Source organism: Doryrhamphus excisus, linkage group LG2 (assembly GCF_037039965.1).
Source record: "Doryrhamphus excisus strain RoL-2023G ecotype Guam linkage group LG2, RoL_Dexc_Guam_v1.1, whole genome shotgun sequence".
Taxonomy (NCBI): Eukaryota; Metazoa; Chordata; class Actinopteri; order Syngnathiformes; family Syngnathidae; genus Doryrhamphus; species Doryrhamphus excisus.
The window spans coordinates 17,416,704-17,443,920 of NC_136358.1; the positions used below are offsets into that span (position 1 = coordinate 17,416,704).

Consider the following 27,217-nt stretch of genomic DNA (forward strand, 5'->3'; position numbering starts at 1 on the left):
TCAGTAAGTGTACCACGATGTCATTTCCAACATTTCCGAACCAATAAATAATAAATAGCTAGCTCATTCTCTTAGCCTACTATTATTCTTTTTTTCTGCATTTAATCGACAGCAAAAACATGTTTTCATGATGAATTCCACAAGCTGGATGCAGTGCGTGCTGTGTGATAATTAATTTGCCCGGTTTGTCTTTACGGGTCCGATAAAGAAAAGCTTTGAGCGCAAACACAACAAAACGCTGACCGCGCTATCTCCCAATTCCCTGCCCACCTCTTTCTTTTGTTTCCTGCGCTCCGCACGGAAGACTTTTTCACCCAATTACGGCGAACATAACCTGCCTGCGCTGATTGAGTTCCTGTAATCTCTTTTCTCCACATCCCCCCCCTGCTAGCCTCTGGCGTGCACGCAAGGGGCGAGGGGTACATACAACCCCGCGCACCTTGTCTCTGCGTGCCCTTGAGCGGTAATTGGTCCAATCCCTCCAGAATCTTGACTGGAGGGCACCGAAATCCACAGCACCCGCAATCAGCCGGCTGTCAGTCACTCTGCCAGCTAAACTAAAGCCGGTGGATACCTAACAGGCTGAGATTGGGATTTGGAGTTAGAGAGACATAAATCTTGGAGACAAGTTTGTGCTTGGCCAGGTAGTCGGGCTATTACTGGAGTGGATGACAGCATGCTGCTTCAGGGGAAGCCCGCCATCCAATTTTGGCTGTCGTGAGGAGACACTTTGGGCTATTTCCCCCCCCAAATGTACATAAGTGACATATTGCAAGCCTAAATAGATATTTGACTCGAACTGTAATGTAAACAAATGGGCTGTTTACGTCCAATTTCTGTTGAAATGCTCACAATTTCACCAGTTTTAATAACAAATACAAAAATATGCATCCATCTGGATGGAAATGACCGAAATATTCGATCTGTATGTTAAGTACCCAGACAAGAATACAGGCATTGCAGCATTTTTTATTTAGGGGTCTCAAACACACGGCCCGCGGGCCAAATGTGGCCCGCAGGACACTAGTTTGAGGCCCCCGCCTTGATATGAATGTTTGATATGGATGCTGTATGGTATCATGTACGCAGAAAAAATTATTACGTTTGATAAATGTTCATGTTAAAGGTTAAATAACTGTTATAATAGTTATCCTCCCTATCCGTGTGGAAGTGGTAAGTTTTTGGCTATTTAAGTTTAAAGGCAATAACTTGAAGGCTACCGTTTTGGTCGCTAGCACTTTAGTTTGCGAGTTAGCATGTGTCTCAAGACCCCACAGTTGCGCAATATGTTGTAAATAAGAAAAAGTATAAATGTGACTATAGTCGTGTTTTGTCATGTCTACAGGGCTCTAATAATGCTTTGTTCATTTTAATCTGAAAAAAATAATGTCTACCCACCACCAGTTTTTATTATTTGCCGTTTTATTATTATTATTATTATATTTATTTATTACTGATTGATTGAGTTTCTTTATTCTTGATTTGTTTATTTATTTTTCATCTTATTTTGTGCAGAAAAAATTAAGATATTTGAGAACAGTGGAATGTTTTATCAGAGCTTTTCTTGTAGAAAATCGGAACCAAAGCACTGAAAAAGTTTCTATATTTTTCTGTTTTTAATAATTGCATTTTTTTTTTTGGAAAACTGATGCGGCCCAGCCTTGCCCAGACCCTAGCTCCAGTGGCCCCCAGGTAAATTGAGTTTGAGACCCCTGCTCCATAGGGACCAGAGATTCATAGGTTGTCATGTTTTAAGCCCCAGTTATTGGCTTTTACATGCAACTTTTAAGGGAATGGTAATTCTCTGTGTGTTAAAACATTGATCTTAGTGTTGAGTTATAAAGCTAACTATAATCAACTGTGTTTTGATTTGCCACCTAAATACATTTGTTTGTAATGCAAATTCAATTGCATTAATTCAATTGTATCTATTGCCCAAAGGTAGTGCAAAATGCAGATTGTTTAATAGCAATAATTTTTTTTTACCCATTACTATCTGCTCCAAGGAGGATTTTGTTTCTCAACATTTGTTTAGATAAAGGTTTTTGTCACTTTTCTTATGAATAATGCATGATTTCTAATGAATAAATTCTATGAAGGGGCACAATTTGGTGCTGATCCAAGGTGGCTGACGATCCATCCTTGTTTTCTTTGCCTGGTTCGGGGCTGTTAAGGCTTTAATATTCCACAAAGTAGCTGCCAAAAATACCCATCTCTGCTTGTAAAGAAACTATTATGGTCAAGGGTGAGAATTAATCTGCAAAAGCATCCCGCTGCACATATATTCCTACAACCTCTGGCATCCACGCTGCAGAAACACATCTTTAATCACGACTCTAAATCTGCACCTGCAGGCCCACGCGTGGCCACGCTGACCTTGCTGGCGGGGTCCACACACACACACACACAAGCACGCACGCCGATCGATGGCCAATGAAAAAGTTCACTTGCCGCATCATTCATCACACCGGAAGCACGGTGCCTGACGATAATCCCTTCCAACGGTGATTAATTCAGCCAAATAATGATCTGCGCCGACACAAGCATCCCCTTTCCTCACGGAGACACATTTGAGAAGGTGGAACAGTGTGGTAGCTAAAGCAGATGGATAGCCTCGTCGCATCGTAAATAACGCCGCTTTTACCAGGATGCTAGCTAGCGGCTAGCAGCAGATATATTTCGCTATTATCAAACTGTTAAGTGCCTCATGAATGCAATTCAGTTTTGCCAAGCAAAATCTTGCTTCTGTCCTTGTACACGGTCTCATAACAAATATTATTTTACTCTTTGGCATGTTGAATCTTGTGGTCTTCTGACCTATAAATGTAGTTAGAATGTTGTATTCATGTGTTAAACCATGCCAAAGTTTCAGATAATGATGTTAGCGCATTTGGAAGTGAGCCCTAAAAGAAGTTTGGAATGATTCAAAACGCTCAGTTTCCAAAGGCGGGGTAAAACTGGCCCTTTGTGATGTCACACAGGGGCAGACTTTCTTATATGGGCATGTGTGCAAGCAGCTCTGCTCTTCAGTTAACTTGCTAGCAAAGCTACATTTGTTTACAATTCCTAACGACGCAACCATCAGGCACAAGTGGTTGGAGTTTCGGATTCCCTGATTCACACTGGACTGTTTTGTGAACATGGGCCACTAGGCAGCTGGACTAGCCAGCACCTTTCCAACGTTACTCGTGCGGACTGAGCAAGCAGTAAGTAACAATTTGTCAATGTCCTAACTGTGTTTATTTTGTCTTGGTAGAGTCGCTAATAGCTGTTTCTCACTACTAGTGGCCATATTCAGTTACCGATGCTGTAGAAAAACGTTAAAAATGCTAAAATGCTAAAGCTACTTACCATTGAGAGCGTCTCTACTTTCGGGATCTAACACATATGACATTTTAAAAAGATGAATTGCTGTTTATTATCAACTCCTATACCGTTTTTCAACTCCGATAGTTAGCGGCACAAACAGGAAGTGTGACCAACCATAGCAGAATGGGGCGTGCCTGGAGGCGGACCGTTGGTGGAGTACTTCAAATAGATATTTTTCGCGGGGACCATGAAATCCAAAAGAAATACATCTGAATAGGTGCAGATTCTGGAAGAACTGGAAGGCATTCTATGCTGGTTATTGTGTGTCACTGCTCTATAGGAGTCCACAACTCAATCTTATGTATCATATCATGTGGTGACACCCGTATAGTCATGTAGGAAGTGTGACCAATCATAGCAGAGTGGGGCGTGCCTGGAGGCGGACCGTTGATGGAGTACTTAAAATAGATGTTTTTCGCGGGGACCATGAAATCCAAAAGAAATACAGCTGAATAGGTGCAGATTCTGGAAGAACTGGAAAGCATTCTGTGCTGGTTATTGTGTGTCGCTGCTCTATAGGAGTCCACAACTCAATCTTATGTATCATGTCATGTGGTGACACCAGTATAATCATGTATTTATACATTTTTACTGACTTAGTATGACAAGGAAGGATTTTAACAAAAAAAAATCAGTGACTTTTCAGTGTCGTGAATGCTGATTTGCGAATATGTGAGGATCCACTTTTAGCCCTCACACAAGGTTTTATCGTGTTAAAGCTATGACTGTCAGATCCCATTTACAATGCAATCCATCCAGGAGCTGCAGGAGAAACCATCAGGAGTCATGAGGATTTGTTCTCAGGGGGACCTTGAGTGACTTAACTACATTCTGTTCCAAACCGACTCGGCGGCAGAATGGATAATATTCTGTCTGCATGTCATGCATGAGGAGGAGGTTTTCCAGCATCTCCTCCACCTGCTGAGTAGCGTCGGCATTAATATTCAGATTGATCACATCCTATGATTTATCTCTGCACAAGTGGCCGCCCTGTTGTTTGATGAGCGTGATAATTATGTCAGCCATATGCCGCTCCCTCTAAAGCACCTGATCTGAACCCAACATGAGGCGGGAGCGATGTCGAGCCCAAAGACAAAGCATCTTCATTGACATTCTCTTTGTTCATTATTTGCTGCACTTTTTTTTTTTTTTTACTCATCCTCCTCATCTATTGCCATTCCTCCAGCTCCCTACTCCTGGTTCCCCATTCTCGCCTCCAACCCCCACCCTGGTTCACTTGATGATGTGGAGCCGGAGTCGGGGAAAGTGTCACTATGGAAACAGGGGCAGAGGCAGCGGCGGGAAGGAAAAAAGGAAAAAGAGAGATAAAAACACCATGCTGTGGAATCCACCAGCGGTCATCTGGCATGCAGATCGGAGTGAATATTTGGGAGGTAACGCCTGATTTTTACACTCAAAAGCGAGGAGAGGCACAGCTGGCAGCTTTATTATTATTTTTTTTTTTACCCAAAGCACTTTGCTAAACCTTAAGTGCCTCAGTCGTTCTCCTTTTTTTTTTTTTTTTTTAAATTTGAGTACCACTCCTCTGCTTATCAGATGCTAAACCTCTTTTTGCACTTTGCACATCTTGCACTATCAAATGATTAAAAAAAAAAAAACACTCCAGGGACAATTCAACAATAAAACAAAACCCATTAGAATTAACAAAATATGCTCTGTATGTGTATGATTCACATTTAAATATGTTTAATGTACAATATACAGTATGTATGAAATATATTTTAGCGTATTAAATCCCTCAAATTAGAATATATTTCTTCATATTTACATTGCACAATTCAAAATGTCCGAAAAGGAGTAGAAACAGAGCCCAACCCCTTCTACATATGTCTATAGAATAATAATATATAATATAATAATAATATAAAAAATTATAACAATATATATAATATTTATTATATATAATTATATAATAATTATAATATATATCATAATATACAATAATATTATATATCATATAATTATATTATAATAATTATTATAACTAATAATTAAATATAATAATAATATATAATAATAATAATAATTCAGTCACACTGTTTTCTACTATTTTTTTTTCCAAATGTAATTTATATACTAATTAAAATTACCTGTCAAGCAAATATGCAAATAATGTCAAAATCATATTGTAGATGCCGTATTAATGATACATCACAATTTATGCATGACAAAAGTAACAGTGAGGAGTTTGAGGAGTTGGGCGGTGTCGGATGAGAGAAAGATGGGGGATGCGGGTTAGGAAAGGGGAGGAGTAAAAAAAAAAAAAAAAAAGAGGGAGGAGGGAGAAGGGAGGTTTGATAGTGAGCCGGGGAGCAGAGCTCGAACCAGAAGCAAGGAGGTGTCGATGAAGGAGCACCTCTAACTCCTCCTCAGACTCCGCCGTGACAAGTCCCGCCTCCATCACTCTGAACTTGAAAGCCAGAAGTGCGCTCTGAGGTACGTTCTGCACCCCCCACTTCTCTTTGTATCAGAATGATGTAGCATCACTCTAGTAGCTCTTTTTAGATTTTATATTTCCATAATTTTGCATCAATATTATTGGTCCGCTGATCTGCCTTCATTTGCATGATTCCATTTGATGTATTTTTTTTATTGTATTTAGTCCAGAAATCAACTTCAAATGTGATTATCTGCTCGCTATCCGTGCGCCACTCTCTTCATTAGCGGCGTTAAGGGTGCTGTAATGTTATCAGCCGCATCGATCGGCTAACATGGTCCCGCGGAGGCAATCATCTCCACCTGTGGGACCTCTGTGCTCTTTGTGCACCCACAAGAAGAGTGTGCAGTAATTGAGTGGACTAGCGCTGTGTCTTTGTATGATGTCATCACACTGACTGGACCCCCCCCAACATGGTATATAATGTAGACACTCAACGTCAAATCTGTATGACTTGAGTGTCATGATTGGTGTTGCAAGGTGGGGGGGGGCGATATCTGAACGAACACTTGATGCCCACACTCGATGCATGTATTCATTGGCCGCCTGTGGCAGCATCTGTGCCGCGCGAGTGGACTGGCAAAGAAAGTGTACAGAGATCAATGCAAGCAGCTGTTCTCCGCACTTCAAACGACGCCGCGTTTGTCGGGGAGCAGCAGCAGCAGCAGCAGCAGCAGCAGCCGCCGCCGCTCTGACAGGGCCGTTCGAAGCAAGGGAATCAAAGGCTAATGAGACAGTCATCGCGCAAACGCACCCGGCAGAACCATGAATATTGATAACGGCTCAGGAGAGGGATGGGTGCCGCCGTGGGTGTTTGGTGGGGGCGGGGGGGGGGGGGGGGGGGGCTATATGTTGGAAGAACTTAAAAGGGATATGCGGTCGGTTTCACTGATGGTTTTCTCAGGGGGTTTACACAATTCAAATATGGCGACTTCTTACTTGGAGTAGCAACCAATGAACGCATAGAGATTATTACATCATTAGGTACTTTTTACTGGTTTTCCGACTTTTCCATCCCTATTATCGTCCTCTCTGCCTCATTTCCGACTCAAATACTGACTTATACTGACTTACTTTAAGCAGTGAGTCCAAGTACCCCAAAAGAGGCCAAACTCGGGCGCCACCATCGATCTCCAAGTAACAATCTTCCCAGCGTTGAATATCTCATCTCAAACTACACCCGCTGTCACCGGGCAGACAAACACGCCAGTAAAAAAGCAAGACAGGTACAACATCAGTCAGGTGGGGGGGGGAGACCGATGAGGCAGGAAGACCATCCTCCGGTACGTCGGCAAATGTGCTTCCATCTCGACTCCCGGCTCGTAAATCAAACCTCTGCCCTCTGGGGCCTATCTTCCATTCGCAGAAACCTTGACGGTGCGGCGTGGCGTGTTCTTCGGCGTGTGACGGCAGCTATCGATCTGTCTATCTATCGCGTGAGATGAGTTTGTCAGAGCGGGGATTTCAACCGCCTGAGTACGATCGCTGGAGTGTGGCGTCTGTGGGCGAAGAGCGAAGACTTCGGTCTTAATGCCAAGTCGAGGCATCTGTCAGTAGTGACTGACTAGAATAAGATCCAGAGGAAAGGATGTTGGCCTATTGCGCGGTGCATGCTGGGAAAACCGACTCTTAACTTAGTGCATAGCTTCGCGTTCTGTCGAGAAGCTGCTCATTTTAAGACCATAACCTGTATGACTTTTATGTAAAAAAAATGACTCGTCTTTATCATTTTTTTTTTTTTCAACAGCGGGTGCCATTGTCTTCGCATAAGCCCACCTCCGCTGATTAAAGGACTCTGGTAAGTACTGATAATGTATTAGAAGTGCAGTATAGCAGTTTTCAGGTATTTGCTAGAAACCATAGAAAAATGCAGATTAACGATCCGGAAGCACCTGTTAGTCACAGTCCATTATCTTTGCCACTGTAGCTAGCGGGTTATGTCGGCGGGGGGCCGGTATTTAAATCAAATGCAATTTCCAGTAATTTTTTAAAAGCAGTTGTAAAAGTTAAAAGTGGCGCAGTAATGGATTTACAATCCTATTCTCAGCACTAAAGGGCAGCTCGCAGTGACAAAAAAAAAAAAATGAGACCAGTTGAATTATTCAGTCGAGCTAGCGCTGTCCTTTTAACCGCCAATTGGGGGAGGGTTTGGTGGCAATCAAAGACAGCTGATCTGCTGCTGCCATTTTGATTTCAAGAGGGGGAATAAATTGCAAAGAAACAAAACAACCCCAAATATAGCACACGCTATCAATCTTCCCGCAAGGTTATTATTAGCAGGGGGTCTCAAACTCAATTTACTTGGGGGCCACTGGAGCTCGGGTCTGGGTGAGACTGGGCCGCATCAGGTTTTCCAAAAAAAAAAAAAAAAATTAAAAAAACTTCGCTTTGGTTCCAATTTTCTAAAAAATAAAGAAAATCAATCAATCAGTAATAAATAAATAAATATAATAATAATAATAAAATACCAAATAATAAAAACTTAAGAAACCACATATAGTTGGTGGGTAGACAAATTATTTTTTTTCAGAATAAAATGAACAAAGCATTATTAGAGCCCTGTAGACATGACAAAACACGACTATAGTCACATTTATACTCTTTTTATTTACAACATATTGCGCAACTGCAGGGTCTTGAGACACATGCTAACTCGCAAACTAGAGAGCTAGCGACCTAAACTGTAGCCTTCAAGTTATTTCCTTTAAACTTAAATAGCCAAAAACTTACCACTTCCACATGGATAGGGAGGATAACTATTAACAGTTATTTATCCTTTAACATGAACATTAATCAAACGTAATAATTTTTTCTGGGTACATGATACCATATAGCATCCATAGTAAACATTAAACTTTCATATCAAGGCGGGGGCCTCAAACTAGTGTCCTGCGGACCACATTTGGCCCGTGGGCCGCGTGTTTGAGACCCCTGCTATGGAGTGTAAATAAAAAAATGCTGCAATGCCTGTATTCTTGTCTGGGTACTTAACATACAGATCAAATATTTCGGTCATTTCCATCATTTCCATTCCTTTAAACTTAAATAGCCAAAAACTTACCACTTCCACACGGATAGGGAGGATAACTATTAACAGTTATTTAACCTTTAACATGAACATTAATCAAACGTAATAATTTTTCTGGGTACATGATACCATATAGCATCCATATCAAACTTGCGTGGGCCGGACTAACATTAAACTTTCATATCAAGGTGGGGGCCTCAAACTAGTGTCCTGCGGGCCACATTTGTCCCGCGGGCCGCATGTTCGAGACCCCTGTTATTAGGAATCGGAATATCATTATATTTACCGGCAATGGCTGAAAACTCTCTGTTACAAAGGAACAATAACTCCCAGTCACTCAATGTCTCGAGAGAAATGCAAATATATTGACGTCGGCGCTAATGTTGCGCCACCGTGTCGCCGCTGTCTGCGCTTTTCTTTGTCCTCGGGCGCTTTCACAGCATTTCTTCATCTTGTTTCCCGAGCCCAGTTTGTGAAACTCAAGCGGCACTGCATGCAAGAGCTCTCTCCCACTCAACCTCCCGGCCTGCTGAGAGCGCTTGAAAGCAATTTTCTTTTAATCAAGTTCACTATAAAGGCCCTTCTGATGCCAGCCGCGGCAACACAAGCGAACTACGTTGATTTGCCGATGAGCGTTTTGTATAAAATACTGTGTACCCACATAATGAGAATTCTCTGCAGTTTATTGCGCTCTCAGACAGATATGAAAATGAAGGCGGCTCTTTTTGGGAAATTGGATTTCACATAACAGAGGGGCTCATTTTTCAACTTCTTTCAACTACAGGAAGCGGTCTTGCTGCGACGCCGGTTCCACATACTTGGGTCGTCATGTGCGCCAACGAAGTAAGATTCATTATTAAATGTCACCAAACATTACGTAAAACTTTGTGTTTCTTCAATAACGTTGCCATTTTCATCCATTAGGTACGGGCGTTGCGATGAAACACGACAACAACCAAGAACCGACAACCTCTGAGAAGACCAGGACCCACAGGTGGGCCGACCGCCCTTACTGGCTTGTCTTAATACTAAAAAAAAATGATAGATAGCAGTTTAGATGAGACATTATAGACCGGGAGCGGTTTTTGACAAGACAAATGATCCTTTACGGGATTTATTACGTTTTATAGCAAGAGTCTTCCCGTCTTGTATTCATTACATCGTAAATCCAAGCTTTCCCCGTTCAATATCTGTACGTGTGTGAAAACATACATTTATTATTCATTTCGGCTCTATGTGCACAGTGGACTGAAAGGTCACACTGAAAAAGTGCATCCTCCCCTGCAGGACTTAAGGGGGACAGTTTTTCTATGCATTTTAAAGTGGTACAAACATAGACAGTCAAGAATCCGCACTTTTCACTTCTGCTGCGCTGATCCCAAAGCTGGGGGAAAAGCTGGGGGATAAATGCAAAAAACTGAGGGTGTATAAACAAATTTCTGCCAGCGTCAAAGCTCGAGCTAAGGGGACTCCCAGCTAAAGGCCGTGACTTAGAATATACACTCCCTCATAACACTACAGTTAATTTCCATAAAACTCCATTAAAAGCAAATGAAATCCTATTGTCATGTAATATCCCTTCAGCTCATTTAAGTTTAAGCAGTACAATTGGAAAATGTAATCCTACCTACTTTCCCTTTCCTAATGAAATCCTCAAAAAGAAACTTTATGCAATAAAAGGCGTGAATGAAAACCAGGAATATCTTTGAAATTGGATATCAAAGTGCCAGTGAAGCAATCATTGGGAAACGGTTGGCTGAAGCGGCCTAAAAATGAATACAATTTGATATTTGTTTGGGAGCCATATTTCCCTTAAAAGTACAGTAGACGTCCATCCATACGTCCATCATCTCTCTAAATTCTATTACGGACTAGATATGTGATATGGTATGATAACCTCGGGTAAAAATAGCACAGTTTAAACCATAAAACCAGTTTTAAACCATAAAACAGAACACAATTTAAATAGAATGTTCATTCATTCATTCATTCATTTTCTACTGCTTGTCCTCACAAGGGTCGCGGGGGGTGCTGGAGCTGTCTTCAGCTGGGATAGGATGTCATACACACTGGACTGGTGGCCAGCCAATCACAGGGCACATATAGACAAACAACCATTCACACTCACATTCATACCTATGGACAATTTGGAGTCGCCCATTAACCTAGCATGTTTTTGGAATGTGGGAGGAAACCGGAGTACCCGGAGAAAACCCACGCATACACAGAGATGGCCGAGAGTGGAATCGAACTCGGGTCTCCTCGCTGTGAGGTTTGCACGCTAACCACTTGACCGCTGTACAGCCTAAATAGAATGTAGGTATTTTAAATAAATAACAAGAAAGTCAACGACACACTGTAAATAATAACCTCGCAGACCTCACAGCTAGGAGACCAGGGTTCAATTCCACCCTCGCCCATCTCTGTGTGGAGTTTGCATGTTCTCCCCGTGCTTTGCATGCTCTCTGTGCCCAGACACTTATTATGCCTATAATATTGGGTGATAGGAGTGTAAATGTGATTCTAGGGGTGTTATGTCATGTCTAGAGAGCTCTAATAATACTATGCTCTAACTACGAAAATGTGCCATTTATAAATAAGGAGTAAATTCACATAAATTCACTTATCAAGGTTGAGTCTGGAGCCATTTAACCGTGATAACCGAGGGATAATTGTATTAGCCCCGTGAAAAAAGCAAGAGTGTAAATGTGACTATAGGGGTGTTATGTCACATCTAGAAAGCGCTAATAATTCTAGGAACTAGGAAAATATGCAATTTATAAATAAGGAGTAAATTCACATAAATTCACTTATCACGGTTGAGTCTGGGGCCATTTGACCGTGATAAATGAGGGATACTTGTATGAGCCCCGTGAAAAAAGCAAGAGTTTAAATGTGACTATAGGGGTGTTATGTCATGTCTAGAGAGCTTTAATAATTATATGCTCTAACTACGAAAATATCCAATTCATAAATAAGGAGTAAATTCACGTGAATTCACTTGGGCCATTTAACCATGATAAACAAGGGATAATTGTATTAGCACTGTGAAAAAAGCAAGAGTGTAAATGTGACTATAGGGGTGTTATGTCACATCTAGAAAGCGCTAATAATTCTAGGAACTAGGAAAATATGCAATTTATAAATAAGGAGTAAATTCACATAAATTCACTTATCACGGTTGAGTCTGGGGCCATTTGACCGTGATAAATGAGGGATACTTGTATTAGCCCCGTGAAAAAAGCAAGAGTGTAAATGTGACTATAGGGGTGTTATGTCATGTCTAGAGAGCTCTAATAATTCTATGCTCTAAGTACGAAAATGTGCCATTTATAAATAAGTAGTAAATTCACATGAATTCACTTATCACGGTTGAGTCTGGGGCCATTTGACCGTGATAAATGAGGGATACTTGTATTAGCCCTGTGAAAAAAGTATCGAACCGCATCACCGGTGCTTGACGAAGACTTGAGTTTCTCTAATTCGCACGTATTCCATCCAGACTTGGTCAGGCGACCGGTGAGCGATGCACATCGATAGCTGATTCACTTCAGAAGAACTCCAGTCAGTAAAAAGAATCCAGTTTACCTTCACTACGGAAAGACGCGTTGTGTTAGTTCTGCTTCCTGTTGGTGCGTCTGGATGTATAGAGGTCACTGGACATCATCCTCCTCAGTAGCTACCCAAGGGACACACTGCATCACGGCTCACCGTGTTTTGACAGGGCGCTTAATGATTCCTCCGGAGTTGAGCTCCGCTTGCGTCATATCGACGGTGACCCCGGTGGACTCGGTGCCGGGGACACCTTTCTGTCTGTGTTAATGAGATGACTCCACTCTGTCTTCGGGTCACGGTGATATTTACTGAGAGCGTTGTAGCGGCAGCGATCCACGCCTCCCCCGCGGTGCTCTCGTGCCTCATTTGCATAACTTTCAGACTGCCTTTCCTCACACTTTCGCCCCGCTCCTGCGTGATCGACAGGCTCCTTCGCACTTCTCTTCAGTTTGTGTCGCACATGTTAATTAAAGCCTCTAATTAGCTTTCCCCACTAAAAGGCTGCATTAAATCAGAGTTGGAATGGCAAATGATTCCCGGCATTAGCATAATTGTGTTTTTGAAGTGTAAAGATCCGGGCATTAGGGATGCTAGCTCACGTTTTTCTTTCAATGATTTGTTGTGTTTTGGGCTTCCAGCCCAAAGGGTGCATTGGAGGTTGCTTGCTCGCTTGCTTGGGTGGCTTGCAGGGTACTTGGACCCCACAGGGGCCCGAACGCTAATGAGGCCTGCTCCCCTCTGATGGAGGAGATACGGGGAAAAAACAAACGAGCAATGTGGTACCCTGAGGTGTTCCTGCGCCTGCTGGAGCGGAACAGGATGACGGTGCCATGAGTGACTTCGCAATCAGGAAGGAGGAAGTTTTCTTGTGGTATTATTGATTACATGTACTCTTGCCCAGTGAATATTTTCCAAAATATTAGCAATTCCAGTACAGCAGTACCTTGTTACAAAAGGTTTGACGAATACTGAAACGTACATAAACCGAGGTCATTTGTTATGTAAATCCAATTAATCTGTTAATGAGTCTATGAAAAATACATTTTATGTAAAATACTTATAGTATTATATATGCAGTAAACAATAGGAAATAATTCTAAATGGAACTTATTGTTGACTTCCATGGTGAGATTGAATACAACAGCATCTCTCACTTTCATTGCCCCCATGGAGGGTTATTTAGCAGTCTGAAAATAAATAACAAATGAGTCAGCATCGTGTAGAGTGCTTTGTTTTGCTATTCGATTTTGCGGAATAATATAGTATAGGAAAAATGTACTACCTGTGTGTAATATTGCCTCAAAATGGAGACAGGATAAAATTTGCCAATATTTTTTGGGCAAAAACTGGGGCGTATTGTACTCGCAACAATTCTCCATCACTCTGTTCCAGTGCTACGATGCAGATTGTGCCAGTCTGACGATCAGCAAGATACAATGGAAGGTGTTTCTTTTTTTTTTTCTTCTTTTCCTCTCTGTCCCCTTCAGCTTACTGTTGTTCCATTTCGTCCTGCAATATTTCATCCAGCGTCAAGGAATGCGGAAAAAAAAGCAGCTGTTATGTTTTTCACCGTCTATATGACAACCAATACAATGTCTTTTCTGGTAAACAACAACATGGGCCTTCCTTGTTAGTGTCATCTACCGGCGTTCACCTCTGATTAGCGCTTCATCAAGTCATCCAACACTGGAGAAGCTGTCACTAACAAGCAAATCTTCCGCTTTCTCCTGGAAAACTTGCTCTCTCCTTAGGGAGAACGGTGACAGTTTGGGGCTTGTGTGATAACCGACAGCATTATCAAGTCTGTCATATCCAACCTTTTTAATATAATTTTATATCATTTTAAATAATTACATTTAAAAAAATGTTCATATAATTTATATATTTTTAAATATAATTATTTATATAATTTTTCTATATTTTTTATATAATTTTATAATTTATTTTATTTATTACAGTATGCATTGTCTAAAACTAAGACAAGAACAACATCAAATTAATTGCACATAATGAATACAGACCCACTATCCACCAGTATGAGCCTGGAGTTTGTTTTTCAGAGAGTTTCGTGCGACCATGAATTCACTAGACATTGTGCACATTAACACACAATAATGTCGTCAAACTACATAGCAATCTATCTAAGCAGCGTGGGAGGACGTTAGCACGGGCGCGTTCAAGGACCGGCGAACAAAGTGGGACAGGTCGTTGCTAGTTGAAACACAATACAACAAAACTACATAAATGTGTAAAAACTGGGGGATTTGTATACAGTGGAACCTTGGTTAGCATCATTCATTCCTTCCAGAAGGTCTGACTCTAACTAAAACGGATGCTAACCAAATCAATTTTTCCAATAAAAAAAATATAACATAAATTAGAGAAAGACTCCAGAATACCCCCATGACCCTGGTGAGGAGAAGCGAAATAGAAAATGGATTTGTGGATGGATTGTGGGTGGAGGCGGGGCTTCTAGCATACACAGTAGTCGAAATGAAATTAGTTATTATTTCTTAAAAGTTAAAATCTCATATCGACTCGTGCTTTAGACCCATTCTTGTGTATTGTTTTGAGATACCAAAGAATTAAATAAAGGAACATTTTACTTTTAATTTTTACTTTTTTTACTTAGGTTATTTTTACCTTTATTGAAGACGTGATTCTTGATGTGACCGAAAACAGGAGGGTGGTGGTGGTTGATCTCGCTGCCACATTGTGTCTTTGGCAACAGTCACGTCTTCAATGAAGGTAAAGGTTTTACATTAATTATATTTACATTACATTATTTACATAACTTATTTGTTATCATCATAGACTGGTGATGTAGCTTCCTGTTTTGGTTGCCATTTTGTTTAGATAGCCAATAGGATGCTAACAAGGAAGGACGTTTTGTGATTTAAAAAACACACCGAGAAGAAAGTTGGACTCACAAAGTGTATTACTAAGACAACAAGACTCAAACTAAATCTTCAATGTTAACCAAAAAAAAAAAGCAATAACCAGGGCGTACGCTAACCAAGGTTCCACTGTATTATTTTTTGGAATAAAATAATAGCCCATATTTTCAAAACTAATATGCATTTAGGGCGGCACGGCTTTCGAGTGGTTAGCATGCAGACCTCACAGCTAGGAGACCAGGGTTCAATTCCACCCTCGGCCATCTCTGTGTGGAGTTTGCATGTTCTCCCCGTGCATGCGTGGGTTTTCTCCGGGTACTCTGGTTTCCTCCCACATTCCAAAAACATGCTAGCGACTCCAAATTGTCCATAGGTATGAATGTGAGTGTGAATGGTTGTTTGTCTATATGTGCCCTGTGATTGGCTGGCCACCAGTCCAGGGTGTACCCCGCCTCTTGCCCAAGAGGTAGAAAATGAATGAATATGCATTTACATAAAATGTGATGTATTTACAAATATATATATATATATAAATTTCAGTGTATATTTTTATCATTGTACCCAACGACCGCTGCCTGAAGGTTGGGGACTCCTGTTATTATTTATAATGGAAGCAGCCAGATATACTGTACCATAACGCTGAAGATTCCCGCTCCGGCCCTGAATGTGCTCCAGGCATGAAAATCCATTAAGATGCACTGGAGGAAGGAAAAGTAGGAATGATGTAAAGAGGAAGACTGAAATTATCACCGCGTCTGTGCTAGGCTTCTTTTAATTTGACAGACCCCATTCCATTTCAGTCAAACGGTTTCAGTTTTTTTATAGCCGGGCGCATATAAGCGTGCACGGCGTCATACATATTCTGCAGGCTACTGATGAAATTATGTGGAATGATGTTGCTGTGGCGCTCAAAAATATCTTGCTTTTAAGTGGGCGCTGGAAAGTGCAAAGAAAATCGAAAAAAAAAAAAGCGAGAAAGGGTCGCAGTTGAGAGAAATATGAAGACTCTTGTTTGGTGGTCTAACATTCATTATGTGTGTTTGACTGGTGCTGGTAGGCAGGAGAACGAAGGGGGCACGACTAGGGCTTTTATTTACACAACAAAAAGATATTTCACCCTGGGGGATTTATGTTGTTTGGCAAAGTTTTACCAAGTTAATTTGTATTTGAGAAAATATTGCTGCACTATAAGCCATGTCGATGCGGCCGACCGCTGTGCTCCCTCAGCATCCTACTTTATGCATCTTATTCCGGCTTCCTGCTTGTGTCCGGCTGTTAATCAGCAGGGTTACGTGATGCTGCAACAATAAATACGTGTAACCAAATGTTGCACTTCTTTAGAATGTTAATTTTTGACTATTTTACCAAAAAAAACGTGCTTCGTCTGAGTTAAGTGCATGATGTGCTAGCTTCTTTCATCACAAGTGTTTGTGTTATATATGTTTTTTATGTGTTATTATACATTTTCATGAATATAGGCTTATGAAAAAACAGGAAATGGCCAATTAAATAATGACAAAATTGGCAACACTGGGCTTAGCTACCATTTTATTAAGTATACCAAGGCTTATTGTCCAATATTTTCTTCGTATTTCCCATCATAATCCACTCTATATTTCCCCCTCCATTTTAATATACTCAACAGATTCCACCATATTTGAAGGTAGCAATATCTGTCAAGGTGTTGGGAAAAAAAACGTGCTTCGTCTGAGTTAAGTGCATGATGTGATAGCTTATTTCATCACGAGTGTTTGTGTTATATATGTTTTTTATGTGTTATTATACATTTTCATGAATATAAGCTCATGAAAACACAGGAAATGGCCAATTAAATGATGACAACATTGGCAATATTGGGATTAGCTACTATTTTAGTAAGTATACCAAGACTTATTGTCCAAAAAGAAGAGAAATGTGTGATGGTTTCACTCCATATGAATCCTTCCGCATGTTTAGTGAATACCAACAGGTTTGCGTTTTATGCAACCAAGATAAATGACTATTTTACCAAAAAACATGCTTTGTCTAAGTTAAGTGCATGATGTGCTAGCTTATTTCATCATGAGTGTTTGTGTTATATATGTTTTTTATAAATTTTCATGAATATAAGCTCATGAAAACACAGGAAATGGCCAATTAAATGATGACAAAATTGTCAATATTGGGCTTAGCTACCATTTTAGTAAGTATACCAAGGCTTAATGTCCAATATTTTCTTTGTATTTCCCATCATACTTATCGGTTAGCTGCCTTGTTTGCTAGGCATAAACCGAACACAAATAGAAAGCTGTTCAGTTGAAGTGCGCTCTTTGTATTTGCCATCATAATCCACTATATACTTTCCCCTCCATTTTAATGTACTCAACAGATTCCACCATATTTGAAGGTAGCGATATCTGTCAAGGTGTTGTATGAATTCTTCCGCATGTTTAGTGAATATCAACAGGTTTGCGCTTTATGCAACCAAGATAAATGGTGTATTTTTTTTTTTTTAGAAATGCCAGGAGCCACGCTGATGGGCTTTCAAGGAGGAAAATGTTTTGTAGTCACGCTTCGTGCACTCAACGTAATAACGTGCAATCAGCAGACGCGGCGTGATAACAATGACATGTTCCTCTTCTCAATCTTACATAGACAATTTATGTGATGGCTCCTCATCAGTGGTCCACTTCCAGCCTCCCTCTTGTTAATTTAACTAACAAATAACAGCAAACCGCATTTGCATCAACAGATTGGTCGAGTATGTGTGTACGTAACTCACACAATAGCAATGACAGGAGTAAAAATAAAGTGATTTTTTCATATGAAAGAATCATATGAGATTGAGGGGTGGGGGGCGGCGGGGGGCGGGCGTGAATGGGTATCTTAATGTCACAATACAGATATGACAGGTACATACTCACACAAGACGCACACACAAACCAGCGCAGCCTTGATTGAGTGTAAGTGTCTGCGTTGGCGGTCAAGGTCAGCTGATAATGGGCGAGATTGAGGACAGGGTGAGGGAGCGGCGGGGGTGGGGGGTCGGGGGGGGGGGGTTTCGCCAGCCGTCTCAGGTAATGAGATTTACGACCCTGAGCTCTCTCTCTCACCGCATCCCCTGGCTAACATGATTTATAGATCTAACAGACGTCACCTCGCCCGCCTAAGATAGAGGCTTCGCATTATCACTGGGGCAAAGTCATCTGTTCAAACGGGGCAGGAATGGACGCCATATCTGTGGGCGTGTGGACTTGACACATAATGACCATGTTGGTATTGTTGGCACTGTCATTGATATTCATTGCAAAAAAAAGGAGCTTGATGGCTTTTTGTAGGATTTATGGAGCACATCATCACTTGCTTTATTATTAATCTGTATATTGACATATAGTACCTGGCGACATTTGCATATGAAAACAAGGGACGAAAATAACGAAAATGCCAATGCACTGCACCGTAGGGGTGGTTTGGGATCATAATTTGGCTCTGGACTTTATGGTCCAATCCACTCGCATATATTGTGCCAACTGGCCCCATTCATGTCCATACAAACACACAAGCACTTCATAACACCACTGAACTAAATAACAACCCTATATTCTGGCACCTTGAATAAAAGTGTAAATAAATGGAATATTTTCGTAGCTGGAGCATAGAAAACAAGCAAAAACAAGCAAAAAAAAAAAAAAAACAAGCATAGAAGCATAGAAATAACTTTTAAACTCCTATTATTCTTTGCAACTCTTATGCTACAGGGACTCAAGACAACCACGAGCTAGCAAGCGTCCATTTACAGTATTTCTTATTAACTTAATAAGCCAAAAAGCAACTTTTTTCACTCTCTTGTGTTGGACTTAGTTGCACGGTAGTCGAGTGGTTAGCGCGCAGACCTCACAGCTAGGAAACCAGGGTTCAATTCCACCCTCGGCCATCTCTGTGTGGAGTTTGCATGTTCTCCCCGTGCATGTGTGGGTTTTTTTCTCCGGGTACTCCGCTTTCCTCCCACATTCCAAAAACATGCTAGGTTAATTAGCGACTCCAAATTGTCCATAGGTATGAATGTGAGTGTGAATGGTTGTTTGTCTATATGTGCCCTGTGATTGGCTGGCCACCAGTCCAGGGTGTACCCCGCCTCTTGCCCGAAGACAGCTGGGATAGGCTCCAGCACTCCCCCCCGACCCTTGTGAGGATAAACAGTAGAAAATGAATGAACTAGCAATAGCCTACCAGGAAACAGCAATCATAATTAATTCCGGAAAAATATCGAACCATGATATTGCGAGGTATGACTGTATTATGATAATTCCTCCTTTGTCACTTAAAAAAAATAATATTGTCATAGAACCAAAGGCTGAAAAAATAACAGTGAAATATTACGTGACGACTGCACGGTGATGTAGTGGTTAGCGCGCAGACCTCACAGCTAGGAGACCGGAGTTCAATCCCACCCTCGGCCATCTCTGTGTGGAGTTTGCATGTACTCCCTGTGCATGCGTGGGTTTTCTCCGGGTACTCCGGTTTCCTCCCACATTCCAAAAACATGCTAGATTAATTAATAATTTAAAATAATTAATCATAATTAATAATAGGTTAATAATGAATGTATGAATGTGAGTGTGAATGGTTGTTTGTCTATATGTGCCCTGTGATGGTCACCAAGACCGGGATAAGCTCCAGCACCACCCACGACCCTTATGTAGAAAATGAATGAATGAATGAATGAATATTATGTGACAAAATTGCAAAACAAAATGCTGTTTGCTGGGTTGGTTATTTCACATGTCTCTTGTCCATAGTCAGCTGGGATAGGCTCCAACATAACCCCGCCACCCTAGTGAGGATAAGCAGTACGTTTCTAAAATATACCGAGGTCAAAGACACAAACAAACGTTAAATCACAGCAAAGTATGCATAAACCTCAACACTCAATATGGTCTTTTTAATGACGCCATATTTACAGGCACTACCTGCACAGGGCAAACTCCCTCCAAGGAAAGCTCATTGTTAGCTAAATGTAACAAATGTGTAGCTTGGGGGGGGGGGGGGGGGGTAACTGATTTAAAACTGTAATTAAAACGGTCCAAAGAAAGTAACAAAAAAAATACAAAAAACATAAAACACGATTAGCACGAGTAATAAGCTTACATTGATACTCCACCACCCTGCGTGATGCTAACCCTCGGAATAAAATGACATTCGACAGTAACAACACACACATAATGCTATTGTTCCGGAAAGACCAATGCCCGATGTCTGCTCAGCTCTGTTTACTTAGGCTTCTGGAAAAAAAAACAAACAAAAAACCACAATATGCTGGCAGCCAGATTGGCTCCCAATAGATGCAGTGTTAATATTTGCACTAGGCCTTCTGTACGTGTTGGAAAATATGCTAGATTGGATTTGGAGCGCACGCTTACACACATAAACGCGTCGAATCCCTTCAGTTGTTTGCTCTCACGCATTTTAGTGGGGGGGGGAATTAAAACCAATAATCCCCCCCCCACTGCTAAGCTACAGCCTAGCGGTTATTGATGTGCTCGGTTCTTCTTATTGTCTGCAGTATGTTGTGCTCATCTTCACAGTGTGTCTGCCTTTGGGGCCCAGTCATATTCAACAAAGTGACAGTGAAGGGGGCTCGGAGCCACACAAGCAGCTGTGGGATTCCAGGCAACAAACATGTTGGGAAAAGAATAGGAACGCCCCGATATGTGTTTAGCCTGGCAGTATTTTCATGAAGGAAAAGTGTGCACATGAATTTTTAATTGGAGCGAGAGTGAACCGAGACGTGTTGCGAGAAACAACTATCAGCATGGGTCTCCAAAACACTTGTATAAGGGTACTATTAATATTACTCTTTTTCTGCGTAGCAGTTCATGGAATACTGACAAACACTACTGGAAAGTTGTTTTTGCTAGAATAAGTACTTGGGCTTGAATGTCTTATTAAATTTGGATCCGTTAATGATTTATTGAACCCTTCTTTTTGTAGGGTGGAATGTTATACCTCATACGCAATGATTTTTTAATAGTAACAATTTGGTATTCATTTGCAATGTAAGGCAAATACACCATTGATTTGGTTTTGGACGAACATTTACCTTGGTTTTTGTACACTATGTACAATATTGCATTGAACAAAGTAGTCCGTTTGCGCTGTATGATATTGCACCATTTTTTGTAGGGTGGAATGATTATACCTCATATTCAATGATTTTTAAACGTAACAATTTGGTATTCATTTGCAATGCAATGATTTGGTTTTGGATGAATATTTACCTTGGTTTTTGTACATTATGTACAATATTGCACTGAACAAAGTAGTCCGTTTGCTCCGTATGATATCGCGCCATTTTTTGTAGGGTGGAATGATTATACCTCTTTTTAAGGTAACAATTTGGTATTCATTTCCAATGCAGAGATTTGGTTTTGGATGAATATTTACCTTGGTTTTTGTACATTATGTACAATATTGCATTGAACATAGTAGTCCGTTTGCGCTGTATGATATTGCACCATTTTTTGTAGGGTGGAATGATTATACCTCATATTCAATGATTTTTAAACGTAACAATTTGGTATTCATTTCCAATGCAGTGATTTGGTTTTGGATGAATATTTACCTTGGTTTTTGTACATTATGTACAATATTGCACTGAACAAAGTAGTCCGTTTGCTCCGTATGATATCGCGCCATTTTTTGTAGGGTTTGATGATTATACCTCATATTCAATGATTTTTAATAGTAACAATTTGGCATTCATTTGCAATTGAAGGCAAACACATCAGTGATTTGGTTTTGGACGAACATTTACCTTGGTTTTTGTACATTATGTACAGTATTGCATTGAACAAAGTAGTCCGTTTGCTCTGTATAATATCCGCCATCAATTTGTAGGGTGGAATGATAATACCTCATATTCAATGATTTTTAAAAGTAATAATTTGGTATTCATTTGCAATGTAAGGCAAATACACCATTGATTTGGTTTTGGACGAACAGTTACCTTGGTTTTTGTACACTATGTACAATATTGCATTAAACAAAGTAGTCCGTTTGCTCTGTATGATATCGCGCCATTTTTTGTAGGGTGGAATGATTATACCTCTTTTTAATGGACTTTTTAAGGTAACAATTTGGTATTCATTTCCAATGCAGTGATCTGGTTTTGGATGAATATTTACCTTGTTTTTTGTACATTATGTAAAATATTGCATTGAACAAAGTAGTTCGTTTGCTCTGTATGATATAGCGGCATTTTTTGTAGGGTTTGATGATTGTACCTCATATTCAATGATTTTTAAAGGTAACAATTTGGGATTCATTTCCAATGCAGTGATGTGGTTTTGGACGAACATTTACCTTGGTTTTTGTACATTATGTACAATACTGCATTGAACAAAGTAGTCCGTTTGCTCTGTATGATATCGCGCCATTTTTTGTAGGGTGGAATGATTATACCTCATATTCAATGATTTTTAAAGGGAACAATTTGGTATTCATTTCCAATGCAGTGATTTGGTTTTGGATGAATATTTACCTTGGTTTTTGTACTTTGTGTACAATATTGCATTGAAGTAGCCCATAGTCCCTGTATGATATTGCGCCATTTTTTGTTGGGTGGAATGATTATACCTCATATTCAATGATTTTTAAAGGTAACAGTTTGGTATTCATTTGCAATGTAAGGCAAACACATCAGTGATTTGGTTTTGGACGAACAGTTACCTTGGTTTTTGAACACTATGTACAATATTGCATTGAAGTAGCCCGTAGTCCCTGTATGATATTGCGCCATTTTTGTAGGGTGGAATGATTATACCTCATATTCAATAATTTTTAAAGGTAACAATTTGGTATTCATTTGCACTGAAAGGCTAATACACCATTGATTTGGTTTTGGACGAACAGTTACCTTGGTTTTTGTACACAATGTACAATATTGCTTTGATCAAAGTAGTCAGTTTGCCTTGTATGATATCATGCCATTTTTTGTAGGGTTGGATGATTATACCTCATATTCAATGATTTTTAAAGGCAACAATTTGGTATTCATTTGCAATGGAAGGCAAATACACCATTGATTTGGTTTTGGACGAACAGTTACCTTGGTTTTTATACACTATGTACAATATTGCATTGAACAAAGTAGTCTGTTAGCCCTGTATGATATTGCGCTATTTTTTGTAGGGTTTGATGATTATACCTCATATTCAATGATTTTTAAAAATAACAATTTGGTATTCATTTCCAATGCAGTGATTTGGTTTTGGACGAACACTTACCTTGGTTTTTGTACATTATGTACAATATTGCATTGAACAAAGTAGTCTGTTTGCTCTGTATGATATCATGCCACAAAATCAAAATACCATACTTTTTTTTGCGTGTGACTGCTAAATAACCCAGCATGGAGTCAAAGACAGTTACAAGTGCCAGCAGTTTGATAAAAAAAAAGTGAGAATACGATTCAATCAGTCACGAGGATCAGGATGTACAGGAAGTCCACATAAACAATAAGCTCCATCATTCATCATTGACATATGTTTTGCTTTTTGAACGGCCTAATGATGAAAACCAAGGTTTTAGCGTAATACGTAGCGCTGTCGTTTCCAGAATGTCTTTTAACATTAACACTTCTTGTTTGTGATCATGGCGGTAGTGGCTTTTTTTGGAGAGCATAAAATCAATTGTGTGACAGCACATTGTCAGCCACAGTGAGGCATTCACTGTACTGCAGGGGTCTCAAACTCCATTTACCTGGGGGCCACTGGAGCTAGGGTCTGGGCAAGACTGGGCCGCATCAGGTTTTCCCCCAAAAAAACAAAAAACGCATTTATTAAAAACAGAAAAATATACAAACTTTTTCAGTGCTTTGGTTCCGATTTTCTACAATAAAAGCTCTGATAAAACATTCCACTATTCTCAAATATCTTAATAAGTACAAAATAACAAAATAAGTAAATAAATAACTCTATATAATAATAATAATAAATAAACAAATCAAGAATAAAGAAAATCAATCAATCAGTAATAAATAAATATAATAATAATAATAATAATAATAAAGCGGCAAACAAAACAAAACAAAAATTAAGAAACCACATATAGTTGGTGGGTAGACAAATTATTTTTTTCAGATTAAAATGAACAAAGCATTATTAGAGCCCTGTAGACATGACAAAACACGACTATAGTCACATTTATACTTTTTTTATTTACAACATATTGCGCAACTGCAGGGTCTTGAGACACATGCTAACTCGCAAACTAGAGAACTAGCGACCTAAACGGTAGCCTTCAAGTTATTTCCTTTAAACTTAAATAGCCAAAAACTTACCACTTCCACACGGATAGGGAGGATAACTATTAACAGTTATTTAACCTTTAACATGAACATGAATCAAACGTAATATTTTTTTCTGGGTACATGATACCATACAGCATCCATATCAAACTTGCGTGGGCCGCACTAACATTAAACTTTCATATCAAGGCGGGGGCCCGTGTTCGAGACCCCTGCTGTACTGTAACTGTCAAGTATGGTGATAGTTGTATGATGTCTTGAGGCTGTTTTAGGAACATCAAAACTGGCAGGCTAACAATAATATTCTGCAATGGCCGACTCTATAGAACAGGGGTCACCAACCTTTTTGAAACTGAGAGCTACTTCACGGTTACTGAATCATACGAAGGGCTACCAGTTTGATACGCTCTTCTGAAATAACAAATTTGCTCAGTTTGCCTTTAGTTATACATTATTTATAATGATTAGTAATACTCACCTATGTAAAGACACTGATCATGTTAATGATTTCTAACAATGATTATCAAAAATGACAACAAGGTGGGAAACAGATATCAATATTCAACACTTTATCTCTATTAATCACAGTATTTGTTACATTTTCAGATGATCACTTACATCACTACATTTTAGCAAAAAATATCCCATTTGCACAAGCCACTGACATGCCCTGTTAACAAATCATGAACTATGTTGCAACATGTTTCAAAAAGTTAACAATTATGTAATGTTAAACAAAATCAACTTACATATTTTTAAATATGTAATACATTTTTTATTTCACATTTTGAACTAGTGGCCAAGTCTGTGTTATGTTTAACAAAATTATAACTTTTAAATGTCATGAACACACTTTTAAATTGAACACAATTCTTCAATATTTTAATTCAACTTTGCCATGGCACTACCATGTTGTCACTGACTACATCTGGTATCCGTCCTTGGTTAGTGGGAAGACTGGCATTGCATGCTGTTCACCAGTGTGTTGTAATCTGGTGTGTAACTTGACACTGCAACTGTGAGTGAGTCTCTCAGATGTGCATCAGTGAGGCGTGTTCTGTGTTTGTTTTTGATGAAGTTCATGTCAGAAAATGCTGATTCACAGAGATAGGTTGAGCCAAACAGGCTGGCAACCTTCATGGCTGCTGTGCATACTCCACTGTACTTCTCTGTGTCAACAAGGCGCCAAAAGTTTGGTGCAGCCTGGTAGGCTTTGAGATGGAGATCATTTTGCAATGTTATAATTTCAATCTCCACCTGTCCAGCATCCAAGTTGAACGTTGCACTTAACTGCTCAGCAAAGCATGCTGTGTCCCCATTCATGAAAGGGTTGGAAATGAAGAACACACATGGTTCAAGCTGATGAAGGTCACAAAACCTATTCTCAAACTCTTGCCCAAGTCTGTTTATTACTTCAATGTACTTTTCTGCCACTTTTTCAAATGTCTCAGATGCAGAAGCATTGTCTTTCAGCACTGACTGCACAGAGGGAAAGTGCAGAACTTTTTTTCTCTGTAAATCTGCAGAGAATGCATTCATTTTGGCTTTAAATGCATTTAAAGCACTTATCATATCGACAACAGTCTTACCTTTGCCTTGCAGCTGGCAGTTCAGGAGGTTTAGTTTCCCAGTAATGTCCACCAAAAATGCAAGGTCAAGTGTCCACTCTGTGTCCTCTAGCAGTGAGACATCTTCGCCTTTGGACTGCATGAACTCTTTGATTTCACGCAAAAGAGACAAAAAACGATGCAAAACTCGTCCTCTGCTGAGCCATCTGATTTCTGTGTGTAGCAGTAGGTCCCCATATTCTGCTGACATCTCCTCTAATAGTACCTTGAAAATCCTGTGCTGCTTTGCTTTGGAGCGGATGTTGTTTATGATTTTCACAACGAGAGTCATCACGTGCCCAAAGCCGATCACTTTCGCACACAACGCCTGCTGGTGAATGATGCAATGGTAATGCAGAAATTTGGGGAAGTCTGGGTCACGTTTACAGTGAGCGATGAAACCTGTCTGTCGGCCGACCATAGCAGGAGCCCCGTCTGTTGTCACCGCTACCAGCTTTTCCAATGGCACCTTTTTCTGCACGAAAAACTCCTTCACCGTGTTATAAATGTCAACTCCTCTCGTAGTTGTCTTTAAGGGCAGTAGTGTCAGGAGTTCTTCTTTTGTGGAGAAATCATTAAACACCATCCGGATAAAAACCAATAACTGCGCTGTACTGCTGCTGTCCACGGACTCATCGCACTGGAGGCTAAACCACTTGCACTTCGCCAGATCCTGCTCCAACTGATCGACCAAGTTACTGGACATAGCTGATACTCGTCTTGCCATCGTAGATGCCCCCAGTTGGACGTCGGAAAGAGTGGAGATTAGGTCGCTTCCATTTTTCTCGTCTTTAAATACAGTGTTAGCAATTAATAACATCGCTTCTTTGACAACTTCTCCATCTGTAAATGCCTTTTTTTTCTTGATCAGAAAATGTGTAGCTCTAAACGAGGCTTCGGTTGCTTTTTGTGAGTTTTTGGCCGGCCTCGTAAAAAAAGACTGTTGCTTACCCAGAGCGGTCTTTAGCTCACGGGCTTTTTCTGCCCGTAGGGCGCTTGCAGGTGGATATTTATCAT

General features: G+C 40.1%; 1 long non-coding RNA gene across 2 annotated transcripts in view; it reads left to right on the forward strand.

Annotated features, from left to right (window-relative positions):
- The first annotated feature begins 5,248 nt into the window (after positions 1-5,248).
- The window catches only part of LOC144902136 (uncharacterized), a 55,885-nt gene continuing 33,916 nt past the window's right edge, over positions 5,249-27,217 (forward strand). For both annotated transcript variants that reach the window (XR_013630422.1, XR_013630423.1), the window contains exons 1-4: positions 5,249-5,826; positions 7,575-7,625; positions 9,640-9,698; positions 9,780-9,849. This is a non-coding gene — a long non-coding RNA (uncharacterized LOC144902136). The remainder of the gene's footprint in view (positions 5,827-7,574; positions 7,626-9,639; positions 9,699-9,779; positions 9,850-27,217) is intronic.